The sequence below is a fragment of the Manacus vitellinus genome, unplaced genomic scaffold, assembly GCF_001715985.3.
Source record: "Manacus vitellinus isolate BGI_N305 unplaced genomic scaffold, ASM171598v3 scaffold_6_pilon, whole genome shotgun sequence".
Taxonomy (NCBI): Eukaryota; Metazoa; Chordata; class Aves; order Passeriformes; family Pipridae; genus Manacus; species Manacus vitellinus.
Genome location: NW_021940750.1, coordinates 21,977,060 through 21,994,049, shown reverse-complemented (window position 1 = coordinate 21,994,049; position 16,990 = coordinate 21,977,060). Strand labels below are relative to the sequence as shown.

Here is a 16,990-nt window from a genome sequence, read left to right as displayed (position 1 = left end):
CAGCTGGACACGGGGATATGGATCAATAAGATTTACTCACAGTTTTCTCCCCTCAGAGCCAATAGTGTGATTTTAGTCTCTCAGCCTGTGTTTAGAGAAATGTGTATTGCCAGGGATACTGTGAATGAATCTAAAGAGGTCAGTGTTTCTCTTCCACATTGCTGGACCTTGCTACAATCCAAGAAAAATTGCTATTCAGTGGACTATGGGATCAAGATATACTGGTCTTGACCTAGTATTATACAAGGATAAGATCCTGAACCACATATAAACCAATGCAGTTATAAAACTGCAGGTATCGTAAAACTGAAGGCTTGTGAGGTTTGTACCCTTCCATTTCCTGCAATGAGTTGGCAATACTCATAGCTAAGCCAGCAAGTGAATCCTACCAACTTTTCCATTACTGATCTTGAAGTAATCCAGGTAACATCCAGGTAACATTCATAACTCACTTCCCCAGCATCTAAAGCACAACTGTCCCACCGGTCGTCTTCACATTCAGTGTGCACCTCCACTGCAGAAACCTATGTCATGTTGGAAAAAACCTCCATTGAAATGTTATAAAAGAACTGACTGTAATGTAAAAGATGATAAAATAAATTAAATCTTATTGAAATTACACTTCATGCACTAGCTGGAGCTGTTTTCAAGCTTCTATATCTGACCAAGTTGCTTGAGATTCCAAATACCTTGTCCTAAAAGATGCAATTCCCTAAAACTGCTCTATTTCACCACCTAGTTCTTTTTGCCTTTTTCCCCGAGGCATTTATAGAGTGCTACCCAGAGCCACTTAACCCAGTGGCAAGCCCTCTGGTGTGAATGTGAGACCACCTGGCAAACAGGATCAGTGAGATAATCCATGTTATGAAGTGTGAAAAACCAGGAATTCCATTAATTTGTTACTAGTAAGAAAATGACACAAAAAAATTCTCAAGACAATTCTCAAAGTTACAGCTGGCCCTGTAGTCTTGGAGTTCCCATATAATCAGAAGCCATACATTTGTAGACATGCGTGCACTCAAGTATGTAAAAGTCAACATCTCCCAGAGCATATGCTCATCTCTATACTCCCCTGGAATGGGCATCTGAGTGTTTCAAAGAAAAGACACACACACACTCATGCATATGAACCCAGTAGTATGCACATTTGTGGAGGTCATTTATAATGTACAAAAATGTATGCAAGCATACAGCATACTGCTCTACAGCCAAGGATGTCTCAGAGCATACGGCACATCATCAGGTTCCCATCAAAATGCAGTGCAAATTTTCTCTTCTAAAGAGAAAGGGGCAGGGAATGGAGGGAGACTACTTGGCTGTCTAACCAGTAATAAATGCTTGTCAAGTGAGCTTTTGATAGGATATAAGGTGCTTGAAGAAGTGGGGCCACCACGATCAAACTGCACAAGTTGAACTCAAGAGCAGGGAAAACAGAAGAGACAGTGACATGAAGACTTTTTCCCTCTTTCTGGGAAATAATGAACAAATCCTTCAGAGTGATTACTCTGTTACACCTGCTGGCCTTGCTCTCAAGTCTGTACGAGACAAAAGATGCTCCTATCTTCCCTCAGATTAAATGTGCCTTGTAAAAGGCGATCAGAGATTGGCACGATAATTATCTTTCCTCATTAGAAAGCAAGCCCTGGATGTGACTGAATATGACTCCTCTGTCAAGGCTCTTTGTGGCCTGTAATAGTACTCAGCCAGCATCCACGGCACAACACTTTATGTGAACAAAACAAAGCAACATATCAAGTAATCTTGTCTTTTTAGTTGCTTTCTGTCTTCTAACCCTGATGAGTGAGGTGGGAAGGTGCCAAATTCCTTTTTAACTTGTATAAATGCTTCTAAATGTCACAGAAGACCCTTGTTAAGTGAAAAGCTTTCCAAATGTTTTTCTCTCCCATATCTAAAATAGATTGCTCTTTTTTCTTTTTCTGGTTTGGTGTCAGGGTTTTGGGGTTTGTTTTTTGGTTTTGGTTTTGTTTATGTTTTTTTAAAAAAGGCAGACCACTGCCTTTCACCATTTCCAGGGTCAGCCAAATGTAAGGACCCACAGCAGAGCTCCTAGTGTTCTCCTGGAGCATCACACACCATAGTGCATGGTACGGCTTTGCCCATGGAAGCCAGGAAGAAAGGTAAATACTTGGGTAAATGCAAGGATGAAAACTCTTCTAACTAGGGCATTAGCAGACCTAAGGGGCCTTCTGTGACAGAACATAAATGCTCCCTCACTTTTTTTTTTTTTAAATGCATTTGAAGCATATTCATTGCTTTTCTATTACCATGAACCTAAAGACTGACTATTCCTCAAGAGCTCTGACCCCAGCAACTGCAGCATCACCATGGAAAAGGCAGTGCCGAGGCAAAACATTAGACCTGCCACAAACAGGGCCACTACAACAACTTCATTTAAAAGGGGTGAGTGGTAACAGCTCAAGCTTCCACGCTGGTGCTCATGTAGATATGACTCTGGTAGAAACGGCATGCTGAGAAAGATGGGTTATATGGTCAGTCATTGTGGGACCTGTGTGGTAACAGATGAGGGCAGACAGCACTGGCTTGTCTACAAAGTGAAGAATTAGGAATAACTGCATATTCCAACTGTGCTTAGTGGCCTTAGCTACTTCCCTTTTAGCACAACCAACCATGGTCATTTCATCATCCCAAAGGTCACTCCTATCTCCTCAGTCTGGCTCATTCCTTGGTGTTCTCACTTAAAAAGCCTGGACTATAGATTGCATTTCTGGTCTTACCAGAAAGATGTCAGGAGAAGCATCCCATTTTGTTCTGCAGCCAAGTATAGGGCTCAAAGAAATTATCACATCATGTAGCCTGTTCAACAAAACATGCTGCAAGATGTTGTTACTATGCACCAGTAGGAGCAGAACTGAATTAATGCATTACATTGTCCTGCACCACTGTCAAGTGAGATGTGTGGTCCCAAAATGCGATGGCATTTAATCAAAAAACTTACTCTTCACGTCATTGTATAATCTACAAGAATACAGGAAATGCATATAATCTACAGGACTTCTATAACTCAACCCATAAGAGCAGAGTCAGATATCGAATTTAAGAGACCTGACATCACAGGAGGGGAACCTTGAACACGCTGCAAAGGAACCTTCGGCAAGCTACCTGTGCATGTGATTCCACTGCAACCTGACCCATTCTCAGCCTCCTTCCAACACTCACCTCAAGAGAGACCTTCTATACAGGAAAAAATGAAGTCTCACAAAAGTAATTCTCCTTTTTCACCATCTGCCACAGTGTTGCCTTTTCCCAAGCAGAAATGTGGGTCTTTCCATTCCAGGAAGAATCCAGAAGCTCAGACTAGTAAAACTAACATCCTCTGAAGTCTAAATCTCAGAGCTGGCCCCTCACATGCAACAAGAGTGATTTTTTATTTTTTTTTTAATATAGTAGTGTTTCTTTTATTTGCCTTTTTCTTTTGGACTTGGGTAAGGAGAGAGGAAAAGTGGGGGGTGCAGGGCTGCTTTAATCTCTAGTAGATAGAAAATTTCTTTTCAGAAAAATTAAATGAGCAGATATAATGACATCACGTGCCTGCAGGAGATCAGATTTTTAGACATACATCAACCACAAGTGGCCTCAAATTAAACTATGCACTAGCAATAAAAAAGCATTTCACATTTAAAAAACAACCAGAATTCTTGATCAGTGAACATTTAAAAATCTCTTGTTCTGCAGAAGCAAACCCAGGTGTTTGCTAGGCAGATGTAACAGAACGTTACTTCACTGGAGCAGTTTTTAACTGCTGTGATCATTTAAATATGCATTTATTTGCCTTTGGAGTGAGAAAATGAAAAGCTTAAGTAGAGTTGTTTTTTGGCCCCACTGCTAGTTATTAGCCTTCTCGTCTAGGTAAAACCTGGGTAGGTAACAGTGCTTTCCCTTGCATTGCCTTAGCTTTCCTAAAGTTAATCATCTTCCTGGGAATCTGACTTACTTCCTTGGTCTCCCCTCTCCTGCCTCTTTCCCTTTTGTTTTTTTCTTCCTTGTCTCCCTGTTTTATGAACTGCAATGGGACAAGGAACAAGAGTAGTACATGCATAACCCGATTGCTTTACCTTGCTGCTTGCAGTATTTCTCCATTTTAGGAAATAGTTCCTTTCACTCTTGCTGCTGGCACCTTATTTGCATAAGGACAAACTATGAAACTATGTCACCTCTCCTCTTCTGCAATACCACAGTCTGCTGATGAGCCTGAATAGTTTTAAACAGGGTTATGCTTTCTCTTGTGCCCTCCTGCAAGCTTGGTGCTCTGCCAGGCAGCTGCAGAATGGATGCACTGAATGCGGAATATTCCCTGTGTGGCAGTTCGACAGGAGCTCCGAGGGGGAGGCACATCCAAGCTCCACAGCTAAAACCTGGCAAAAAGAATGAGCTTCCCTGCTGCCTTGAAAATGATGGATGTACACAGAGGCTTTGCAGAACTTACAGCCCTATGATCCCCCATGCTGTGCCCCGGAGCCCTGCACACAACGTAAATTGCCACACAAAGAAACACACTCAGTAGCACTGACCTGAACATTACCGAGACCAAGCAGTAACATAAAAGGTAATGTAACTCCACTGCAAAGGATCAACCTTCACTTATGGGGTGTGTTTCTATGTAGATATTCATATATTCATATGTTGGCATAATGGCTGGCACGTTCAAGGGGATGGCTGGAGATAACCTGGCTTGTTCTTTTTGGACAGGATTAAAAGTTTTTACATTGGTTCAGTGCTTCTTGAGAAAAGTAACTGTTTCTCCCACAGAACTCAAAAGACAGGATGTTCCAGTCTAGCCAAAAATGGTGACAAGAGGCCTTCTTTTGGTATTTCTGCTCTAAAAGGAGCTCTATAAAATTACATGTATTTTCTTACCTTCTAGGAATTAACCAGATCACATATTTTTGACCTTTTGATGAGTGGAAAATGTTGGGATTTTTTTCTGTCAATCCTTAGACCTGAGAAAAAAGTTGAGGTCATATCCGGCAGGTAAGACTAAATTACAAAAAAACCTCTGTAGTCTAACCTCAGCAGTTCCCTTGCAAAACGAGCTATAAGAGCCCCTGGCCAGTGTGAACCCAGCAGCCCACATACAATTCATCTCCACTATGTCCTCGAGCAAGGGGTATTTACACTAAGTCACATACAGTAAGCCTACTAGCAATAAGAAGGCCTACTGCTAGCAAAGGTTAGGGATCAGCACAATTTTTTTGTGTCAGTTGTGCCAGATATTCAGGTAAAATTATACTTTTCTTGGGGAAACTGCCTGATTATGTGATATCAGTGATATCTCATTTTCTGTATGCTTGCTTATTCGGCCTATTAACAAATACCATTGCAGACACAAACACTGGCATAAATAAATATTTGGTTATATTCCGCTCAGTTTTCAGAAGTTTTGTAAATCCCTCATCAGTTACAGAAAACTTAGGGTTTGCTTGTTAATAATTTATGCCAGATTCATGCAGAATACTCAGCTGTGTAGCAGGAGAAGAGACTTCATTCTCGTGCTCCAAAGCTACTGCTTTCTAGACTGCAGAAGACCCATTCTCCCTAAAGCAAGAGGTGAACAAAATCCTCAGCATGCTCTGATCAGCTCTGGGCCTATTCAGTACAGCAGCAGAACACTCAGTTTTATTCTACAGTGAATGCATAACGCTGAAAACACACAAAAATCCTGTTCCAAAATCCACAACTACACAAATATCGTGCACGACAAAGGAATATTTTGTATTTGGGCAATGTATAGTATCAAACTATTCCAAAGGAATTTACTGCCAGAGAGTACATAGAAAAGAAGCATTCATTACCTCCAACTTCACAGACCAAGGCAGTGACAAAATAGACCTTCGACAGGGGTGGGGGTCATGTCTGCCCCAGCCACTTGATCAGATTCTCTCCCATCATACCAAAGAAAACCATTTTAATTTTTAATATTGTTGATTTCTAGACATAAATTCCTGCACAAATAGAGCACAAAAGCAGTCCCTGAGTTTCATGTGTGTATGTTTCTACACGTCCTCTAATTACACGATCCCACACTACTCTTTTTTGATGTGAATTTTCATGCACTCAGTGCACAGAAAGAATAATACCGTTGAAGATGCTGTTACTTGATCCTGTGTTTTATCTTCATTGCTTCATTGGTGGCCACTTCTGCATTCTATACTAATCCTGCTCTGAAGAGTAATTTATTTCCACAGGGGCATTTCTGTGGTGCCACTCAGCATAGCACTGAACTGTTTTGCAAAAACTAATTATTTTGGACAACACCTTTCTCAGGTGTTTTACAAATGTTGAGTTCAGGAATAGGAAAATTAAGTCAAAATGTCCACTAGTACTGAATGTGCAAATTCAGATTGCAAGTTCTGATTACACAGAGCACTTAGCACCTTATAGCACCTTACACTTTTGAAGTGCTGACTTAATTCCTGTTTTCAGGGCTCAATATTGTTTCCATCAAAGCTATAGGAACTGGAACACAAGGAACACATAATTCAGAGGTGACCTGAGGGAAAAATGATCTTAGTAACTTAGTAACCACCATAGTGTGACCCTGGGAAGAAAGAGGGGTAGGAAGAAAATGCTTTGCTGAAGAGGTGTCCCTCCCTTGTAAGAATCCCTCACCTCATTCACTACACAACCCACTTCAAAAAAATTGAAGTGGGCATCCTGTGTACAAGGCTATCAATTTGAGAGCAGATCCCAAACTTATTCCAGAAGCTCTTTTTTTTGTGTGTGTGCACGGCATGGGGAGAAAGTCATACAGGAGAAATAATGAGTAAAGATGTTACAAAAAATCACATCATAAAGACCAAACAAGCACAAGATTCACTGACACTAATTTTTAATTGCTTGATTTTGGACTGCCCCCAGTTCTTTCAGATTTGTTATATAGGGAACAGCTATTTGTTTATATACATATTGTGGTTATACAGTCATTTATATAAATATAAATATTTCTTTTGTTTATTTAAATATTTAGATAGATAGATTTGTAAATACAGCCACACAAACATATAATAAACACATAAAACCACATAGCCTTCTCTGAAACTTAGACTTTCGGTGAGTTCCTTTTGATTTAAAGAGATGCTACCATATCCACTGGCATTTCTGTTTTACATTTTTTATTGAACAAATCTAGAAGAGAAAACTAGATTTCCTTCAAATTCCCCTACCTGCATGATGCAAGGAAATGAAAATGCCTGTCAGCAAAAGTAATGTGTTTAATACCATGCCAGCCCTAAACATCAGTAGAGATTTCTGTGTATTGCAGATAATTCTATCACCAAGCCATATTGCTCTGTGATGTGCTTTTATCTTTGCTGTAGGATAATATCAGTATTTCAAGCATGAGCAAAAGAATGTTTTATGAGATTGATGTGGGAAAATACAGTGACAAGTACATAAAAAAGGGCAGAGAAAAATGCCAGGTAGTCATCATAAATGCCTTCAATTCCCACCAGAATTTGTCTAGTTTATTCAATTTTAATCAACAAGTAGAGGTCTACTGGGGCCTCAGTGACTTTGATTACATTTTCAGTGCCGAAAAAGAACAGCAAGCGAAAGAAAAAAAGAGAGAACAGATAATGGGACGAGGAGACTGCCAGCTACATCCTAGAAGTCTAGACTTTTACAGGCCAAAATCCTATTTTGTTAAACTTTTAAATTAAATAAAAAGAAGTGATTTTTAAAAGAAGGAAATATAATGGCAAAAAAAAAAAAAAAAGAAGAAAAAAAATGAGCCATTTGCCATACTGCAAACATGCCTGGTAAGGGCCAGATCATTCAGGGCAAAAATACTCAGGGAACAAATCCACAATGATGCCCTGAGCAGGCAGTTCAGCTGTTTGGGCACTGCTGGAACCTGATCATGGAAGTGCTCACACAAGTAGTTAACCCTGTATGGCTCTGGCTGGGTGAATTATTCACCCCTTGCCTACCTCTGCAAAGGTAGACAAGGTAGGTTTTCTGAGGAAAATCTCTTAGTTACAGATAAAATTATACCGAGAAGAAAGGTGATCTCTCCCAGTACAGCTAATTGGCTACTGGCGCAAGATATAAGCTTGTTAATATAAGCTCTGCAAGTAACTCTTCAGGCAAATCCACCAACACAGAACATTTTTCATTGTCTGAGATTTTTCCCCCTGGGGATTGCAGTTTCTTCCAGTTTGACAGTAGAACTGATGACTATTATTTAACCCCTTTCCACATTAGCACTGCAGCTGTTCAGCCAGACTGATTTGTTACTGTAGTTTGGTGTTAGGTACCTCAATATTTGGGTGTTAAACTGAGAACGCTTACAGGCAGCTGAGTTTCAGGAAAAGAGTGACTAGCACCCTCTGCAATCAGTGTTAAAACTGTTTCAAGTCATTTAAACTGAGGTAATCAAAACTACTAGTTCTGTAAACCTTGGCTATTTTAACTGGAAGCAAAAAAAAAAAAATCTTGCAGCCCAATCTTTTCTAAATCATCCTCCAACTCTACTGACCCCTTATGTGCAACTCAACATGCTGTCCTGGGGACATTCAGACAGTTTTTAGTCCATCTGGAAAAGTGTTCATTTCAAAACCAATCTGAATGAAATGCCTAAAAAACTCTTAGAAAATAACTCTTATAATAAGCACTGTACCTGTTATGATCTTACATTATTACAGACAGTAAATTCATCTGTTTCCCCTAATCCCTTAACAACTTCTTTTAAATACATAAATAAAGAGGGAGAATTCATTGGATATTATTTCACAATATGTGGATCTGAGACATTTTAATAAGAAATGCACCTTCAGGCTAAGAGGTATGAATTGTACACCAAAGGGAATGGTTTAATACACTGTTTAATGCTATAATCAAAAAGGATGATAACATCATGGCTTTTACGCATTTTAACATTTCTTTAGAGCTGGAAAATGTGATAGTGAGAACCATATTTGTATATTACATAAATGTCAGAAGTAACACTGAACTAGCCAGGTGACAGAGTTCCTATAGCATTTCTTCTCCCTGACCAAAAAAATATTACCTGAACAGAGAGATCCAGAGATTTCCTCTGAGAATGACCCTTGGAGAGAATGCTTGCCTCTTCTGTATACCCCACCAGGTTATGCAGCATGACTCACAAATCCTCACATCGCATCCTCTTGTTTCTACATACAGTGTGTATTTTCAAAAGCTTTGATACCTAATCAAGTATGACATTGATAACAGCACTTGAAAAAGGAACAAGATGGACAGGATACTCCTATCCACCAGGGAACAACCCATGATCAGCAGAAGTCCTAAATACCCTCTTCTGGGCATGGGGATATGAAAGAGACCATGGTTTTGGAGAGACCAACCAGAGCAGCAATCTCTTGAAAGCTCTCTATGCAAGGACCTAGACAGACACCCTAAAGCATAGGTAGATAGATACTTGTAAAAACACTGTAACGGTACTGAGGATTAAAATAACTGTTTTAGGAGAAGAAAAGTGTTCTTTCCTTAGCTATAGCCTTTCTAGCAGGACGTTGCCAGGAAAAAAACCCCTGAATTACTACAGAGCCTATGATCATACAGAAATTCTTTTAGGGGCGCATCCTTACAATTTTTACAGAGAGGTATTGGAGGCCAGTAACTTCAAGACAGTGGTCCCCTTCAACTGGCAGCAGCCCACTGCAAGCCACCCAAGTCTTGATGTCTCTCTCTTTCCCAAAATGTAGAAGGGGAGGAATGGTATTTCTTGGAAGCAATCCTGGATCCCCCTAGGGAGATACCTCTGCACAAGCCCACAACTGGAATACTAGAAAGATTTTGACTCTCATTGTCTCAAGGATGGGAAGATTGTCAGGTCTCATATGAGAATTTCCATGAATAAGTACAGGACTTAACTCTGAGGCATTGACTGTACAAGGGGAAGCTGAGGAAGTGATGTTGCACTGGCTTTAATCAGTCCAAAATGTCTTATTTTTGTGTTCTCAGAACCCGACCAGGCTTGTGATAGTAGGACCCCATCTACTCACACAATACAAATACATTTAATATATTCCTACGGATTCAGACTGACCAAGTGGTTCTAAGTCTTTGAGACATTGTTGCAAAAGGAGTGCTTTTAGACTTCTAAAATACCATGTAAAAGTAAAGTTGGTCTTTCAGTGTTCTGTAGCCGGTCTGAGCTAAATTGTGCAAGCTCTAGCAAAAAGTATTAGCTTGTACATAAATGTTTTCTCTTGTTTTTTTATTCTTCCAGTGAACGGGAAGTCCCTAGGGTCCTGTTATCTGAGACCAGCAAAGACTGTCACACTTGTCAATAGAAACAGGTTTTGCACCTAACAATAAAATATTTTGGCACTTTCTAATGTGTATTTGCTCTTAGCTCTATTCCCCTTAAGAGAGATGCTGGCACTTTTACACATTTGCTGGGGATGGGGAACATTTGAAGCCACTCTGCGCTCACTTTTTGGAGGACAGGGACTTGTCTCATTCCATGGTACACCGTTACCTTCTTAAGCAGTTAGCACCTCCAAATAGTCAGGCAACATTTTCCAAGACATTGTTTCAAGCATATAGGACAACTTCCAGATTTCTCTTATGCTGGTTTCCCTTCTCCTCCCAGTCAAGACCTCTGTTTCCCATGGCAATAGAAAAAATTTAAGCTAAGATGGAATGGGAGATCACAGGTGACAGAAATTTCTAAGAGGGAGCATATGCCTGATATAAGTTCTCTTGAAGACCAAACACATAGCTCATATGTGGCTTCTGACCTAAAGCGTGTGAATTCCCCTTTCCTTTTCCTAGGGAGCATGCTTTCGATGTGGCAGAAGTAAAAAAGCAGTTTTTCCAGCTTGGAGTTGAAGGTTGGAGCCTTATCCTTTTCATAGCTTCATCTCTTTTCATAAGCGTAAGAGTCCTGACCAAGTGTTTTTATATCAAGATATGTTTGGTGACAAGGTCAGGAAAGTCTAGCCCAAGGTAATGTTAAATCTTAGCATAAGGATGAAGAAAAAAAAAAAGTTAAGGATTTTAGGCAGTGTTTTTTCAAAAAAGTACTAGTTCTAGTTCTGAAGTACATGTGTGTGGAGGGGCAAAAAGAGAATTACATAGGTAATCAATCTGAGTTTCTGAGCTGCCCTATCCTCCTCTTGCTTCCCTTTCCACACACCTCAGCCCTTCCCCCAGTGCTCCTATGAGTCCTTAGATCTGGTTTTGACCAGCATTTATTTAAATGTGTGTACAAACATATCTATATGTATTTACTTCAATGTAAGTATTTCCACGGGCTTTATAGAGATAGGGTTGTTTTTTCCCAAGTATGGAAACAGCACATTCAGTTATTCTTTACCTAAATAAGAATTAGCTGGAATATTGATATAAACTAGTCTTAACTCAGTGTCCAAAGACAGCACACTATCTGCATTTAAAGCTGCTTCAGGAAATTAAGATCTTAAGCTTATAAATACAATTAATTTGTCGTAGCTGTGACAGGCTTTCCTCTTCAACTTGTTTGTAGCTTTTAAAAACTAAAAAACCAAATAACATGTTATTATTTCCTAGCTGGGTGCTATGAGCACTGCATCAAAACAGCAAACTTCACAGGGTGAGGGCGAGTGGCTTTGGTTGGTTTTGTGTTTTTAAAAAACAAACAAAAAGTTGGTTTTGGACTTAAATCTATAAATATAATTAAGAACTGCACTTGTGGATTCACTTTGAGTGCTGACCAAGCTAAGCACTGCTTCTCAGCTCTGCACTACTGCTCTGCCATTATGTCTAAACTGATCTCGAACTCTTCCATCTGTGAATTATTCGTTGCCTCTCCTCATGTTCGTCTGCTGGCTATTTATACATCAAACTCTACTATCACAGCATTCACTAGTTTCTCTGAAAGAGGATCTAAATTTGCAGAATAAAATGCTGAAGTTGCACAAACACTCCCTGCACTGGGAAAAAAACCCATAATTCTCATCTCAGAAAGAGCAGAATTACTGTGGATATTTGAAGTATTTCCACTTGGAGCTATTCTAAATACTGCCATTTGATGCAGCCATTTTGGACTTTTAGCAGGCATAAGGGCACAAACCAGCTTACTGAGAATCATTTGCACATATGCTGATAAAGTCCTGGCTTGCAATATACTGAAAAAGCAATCACCAGTAGGCAGTTTAGCTTCCCACAGCTACAGAAAGCCTCTGCCTAAGTGACTGGAGGCTGAAAATCCCTAGGTATCTTATAGCCCTACTCTGTCAGAAATAAGCCCTTGGGACCAGATCTTCAGGTATATGTGCTCGTACTCTCATTGCCTTTGGGAAATCTTTCTAATTTATACTAGCTGAGGAATCAGCCTTTATACATGTAGTCTCCATAATTCTTTTCCTACAATGCCTCTAATAAAATGAGAATTATAGAAACTGAAAGGGTATGAGAGCGTGAAAAGGAAGCAAGTTCCTGCTCTGTCTCATACCAGTAAGAACCTGAAAAAGGCAGAGCTTGGAACAGTGGCTTCAGATCCACCCCGATAAACAGAGCAAAACCTGGTCAAGGCAATGTCCAGAATTATGAGCACAACTCTTGCTCCATTTTTCTTATCTCTGCTACGCTTTCTTCCTGACCTTGGGTAAGTTGATTAACCTTTCTTTTCTAAGTTTCTCTAACTGTGGTATGACTCTGTACCTCCCGTAGAGGTTGTGATGCTTAATTGGCCAATATCTCTCAAATACTTGAAGTGCTTTGGATGAAATATGTTGTGCAAGAGAAATAATTGAAGTCAATGGGGCTGTGACAACTGACACTAGCTGAGGAACTTCCCCCTGGTGTTTAATAGGATCAGAAGGAGGCTTAGTTAAAATGACAGGAAGCCGAAGAGGCATTTGGTGTTAATAAGACCATAAATGAGTCAAAGGGGTTACTATTTGCTGTGGTAATACCCAGAATTTTTCATCTTCCAAGCACTCTATCAGCATCTATTAATTCTCAGACCTCCACTTAAACAGAGATCTGTAATATGTCCCCCATTACACAGATAAGAAAAATCAGACAGATGAGTGATGTGACTTAACCACAGAACAAGATGTGAGAAATCAAATTGAGCCTCTGGCTCCTAAGCCTATTCTCAGAGCTCCCTTTCTGCCACTCTTCTGTTGTGTATATATTTCCTTATCTTTCTGTTTCAATTATGAAAGCCCATCTCCTGATCCTTTTTCTGCAAGCACCCCTGCCTAATTCCCTGTTAGACAGTGCTAGATGCTCTTCCATAAACTTCTCAAAGCTTTCAGACAGAAAGCGGAGCTGGGGGGAATGTTGCTGGGCTGAGCAGCTCTCCTTGTCTCAACAGCCCCTTTTCCCAAGTGCTGAAAAAGATATGAGTACTTGCCCTTCCAAGTATTTTTCATTGTTCACTACCAATTCCCCACAACACCTGGCTGCTGCACTGCAACCTCTCCTCTCAGAAGTAGTTAATATTAGAGTATGCTGGGACAGGGTCTGTCACTTCAGACTGACTATTGCTCATTGCAGGAGGAAATTCATGACCTGCTTAAGCCCCTAAGGGAAATTATTGCTGTTATTTCAGCTCTTGAAGATGCCTGCCATTAGAAGATGCAAGGCTGAGGTTATGTAAGTGTGCTGGCCAAATCCAGTTGTTCCAGGAAGTCCAACAACAGCTACTCTGCTCTGCTCCTAACCCTCCTCTGTAATGGGTGCCAGGTGAAGCTTTTGGGTGCTCAGTCTGAATAACAGCCTCAAGACGAGTCCCCACAGACTATTTTCTATGTAGAAGGAATATATGAACTTGAATCTGTACCCTACTTGAAAATACGAAAGTATAATAGTGTGGGGGGATGCTGCTGTGCTGAAGTGTCCCAGTAGATGGAAGTGTAACATGAAATGGGACAAATTATTCAACTGTTATAATGCCATAAATCTATAAATTTGCAACAATCCCAGAGAATATAGTTTATTCTATAATAAAGACTTCCACTGCTGCTTAGAACAACTATGTCACAGCAATATTTGGGGTAACAACTTTTGTACTCTTGTATGGTAGGGCTTTCTTTTCTTTTCTTTTCTTTTCTTTTCTTTTCTTTTCTTTTCTTTTCTTTTCTTTTCTTTTCTTTTCTTTTCTTTTCTTTTCTTTTCTTTTCTTTTCTTTTCTTTTCTTTTCTTTTCTTTTCTTTTCTTTTCTTTTCTTTTCTTTTCTTTTCTTTTCTTTTCTTTTCTTTTCTTTTCTTTTCTTTTCTTTTCTTCTTTTTTCTTTTCTTTTCTTTTCTTTCTTTTCTTTTCTTTCTTTTCTTTTTTTCTTTTCTTTTCTTTTCTTTTCTTTTCTTTTCTTTTCTTTTCTTTTCTTTTCTTTTCTTTTCTTTTCTTTTCTTTTCTTTTCTTTTTTTCCCTTCCCTAACCTTCCCTAACCTTTCCCTTTCCTTTTCCTTTTCCTTTTCCTTTTCCTTTTCCTTTTCCTTTTCCTTTTCCTTTTCCTTTTCCTTTTCCTTTTCCTTTTCCTTTTCCTTTTCCTTTTCTTTTTTCCAAGTTGTTTACCCTAGATTTACACTCCTAGTCCAGAAAGCAGAGGTTTGGCTACATTATCTCTACTTAAACTATAGCCCAAAATGGGACAAAAGAGAAAATATAAAACATTACCCAATAAAACCTCAGCACTAACTTGTGATCACATCACAATGAGACACATCTGCACATGTTATTTCCTGGCTACCTAGAGTAGACAGGAACAAGAGAAACAGCCTTTTTTTCCCCTTCAAAAAAAAACCAAATAAGAGCATTTTAATTACCATAATAATACAAATTTTGGTCCAGATAAAATTTGAAGGAATAAGGAAGTGTGCCTAGATAAGAATTTCCTTTTCTTTTTTTTTTTTTTTTACAGAACAGAAAGGTAAAGAAGGATGGATATTTGCCCTTGATGACACTTGAGTGCTTTGACAGTGACATACCACTTCACATGCATCTCTATTTTATATATTGAAGAGAGACAGCTCATTGGATACACAAACTATAAATCGAAACTGTAAATTCTTCCTATCCAGATGTCTGTTACACTCACACCAAAAAAATTATATGAAAAAAAAATTATTTCTGTCCTCTTCTTTGCTCTTTGCTTATTAAAATGTAAAATTTGAGACATTTGATTGAGATGTTAGGTTCTTAACACACTGAATATCTTTTGTTACAACAAAGTGAACTCCCTAAAAATTTTAACTCAAAGCCAACAGGTAAGGTTCAGCTGGAAGGGACTCTGACACTGACTCCCGGTATAACCTTAAGGAAATCTCTTTTTTCTTGTGTTCCTCCACTGGGAGCCATTGGAGTCAATTCATTAATGTGCATAAATGTGATTTAAGACCATCAGACAGAAAATATTAAAGGAAAACCACTGTCATCATAGATTTACATTAAATTATCTTAATAAACTGAATACTATGCTGTCTTTAGTTACAAAGTTAAAAAAAAGGTAGGCAGGCAGAGTCACACTATCCTATAACTAACATGGCAGGGAGATCTGTGACAGGAGATGGACAGTTTCACAACAACTAAAACTTCAGAGGCTTTCTGCAAAACTACAGGTGAAAGCAATTACATGTTTCATTTAGAGGCTTCCTAATACTGTTTGTCTGGGAAAAAAAAAAAACAAACCAAAAACCAGAAGAGAAAGAAAGTAGCAATTACTATTGGGGAAAATATAAAAGATGACTGCTGTGTGTGTGTCAGGCATTGGGGAAAATTACTACTTTGTCTTTAGCAGAGAGATGACATTATCCCTGCAGCCAAACAGAAGCTACACTGTAAATGCAAAGTTCAGATATATTCAACAAGAAGAGGTGAGAAATCCAGCTGGATTAGAAACAGAGCCATTCCCAAGCTAATTTGGATAAAGAAGTTTTGCTAACAGTCTAGGCTGCATACAGCAGTTTACTAGTCACTTAGAAGAGGTGGTGGTACCATCCCCATTTTGGAAGCTCTAGCGGGTTAGTGATGGGAACCACCCAGGATGACGATGGGAGGCTGAGTGGTCACAAGCACAAGAGAGATAGTTGGCACTGGGCTTTTTGCATGTATTTAAATGAATGATAGCCCTGTGCTGCCAAATGGAGAGACTGTACTTTCCTGTTTGGGAATAGATTCCAGGATTGGAATGGTCTACAATGACCCAGTAGGCATATCCCAAATAAAATGATGGCTTATTGGGTATGTGAGCTTTTCACATTTATGCCTGGATTTCTCTATATGACTGCTGGCTTGGAGGGAAAGACCCGAAGATCCAAAAAAAAAAAAAAAGCCCAAGGGAAATGGGGCAAAACTGTAATGAGAAAAAGGAATAAATAAATGGGAAGTGGTATGTAAGCAGCACTTAAGTCTGTGTGAGGTTAATACAAACCATTTACTCCAAGCTAAATAAATGCTGCCTGGGGACTGAGATTAGAGCAGGCAGCTCAGGGGAGGCAGCAGCTTCTCAAAGCTGGAGCCAGGAGGAAGCTCTGGGAGCTCAGCAGTCTGCTGCACATTTTTGAGCATTAGCCCCATCTGACCAAAGGGAATATGATGTTCACAATAAGGGTGAAAACTCTCCATGCCCCTACTATGTCTATCTAATGCAGTGCCATCATGCTGCCAGCCTGTGCAGAGATGTAATGTCATTCTGTCATATTACCATCACAGAGTCTCAGAGCAACTGGAGATGTCATGAGCCCTGTCCAAACTGAACACCTTGTGTAGACAACAGCTTGAAATGCCTCTTTCCCACTTTACAGTCCCAGTTCAGAGACAAATAAGCAGACAGTCAAATGCAGATCAAAATCCTCTTTTGAATACTCTGCCTCTTGTAATACTTCTGCTTTTTCAGAAGCAGGTATTGGATAAAACTGCTCAGGCACAGCCTTCAGTCAGAAGTAGGAGCCAAATTATTAATTTACTTCTTCTGATTCTAATTACATTCTACCTCCAGACATGTAATCAGGCTTTTATTCACCTAACTGCTTTATTCTCT

General features: G+C 39.5%; 1 protein-coding gene and 1 long non-coding RNA gene across 26 annotated transcripts in view; one reads left to right on the top strand and one right to left on the bottom strand.

The window, feature by feature from the left end:
- Positions 1 to 16,990, bottom strand: part of NRXN3 (neurexin 3) — a 935,277-nt gene that overhangs the window by 378,823 nt on the left and 539,464 nt on the right. The window lies entirely within an intron of this gene.
- LOC108641363 lies at positions 3,129 to 15,222 on the top strand. 3 transcript variants are annotated; one of them, XR_001921941.2, is made up of 4 exons: positions 3,129 to 3,243; positions 4,904 to 5,010; positions 13,565 to 13,608; positions 14,873 to 15,222. It is a non-coding gene; the product is annotated as an uncharacterized LOC108641363 (long non-coding RNA). The 3 variants fall into 3 exon arrangements; XR_001921940.2 differs by having other exon boundaries at positions 13,565 to 13,698; XR_001921942.1 differs by lacking the exons at positions 13,565 to 13,608; positions 14,873 to 15,222 and adding an exon at positions 7,568 to 7,666.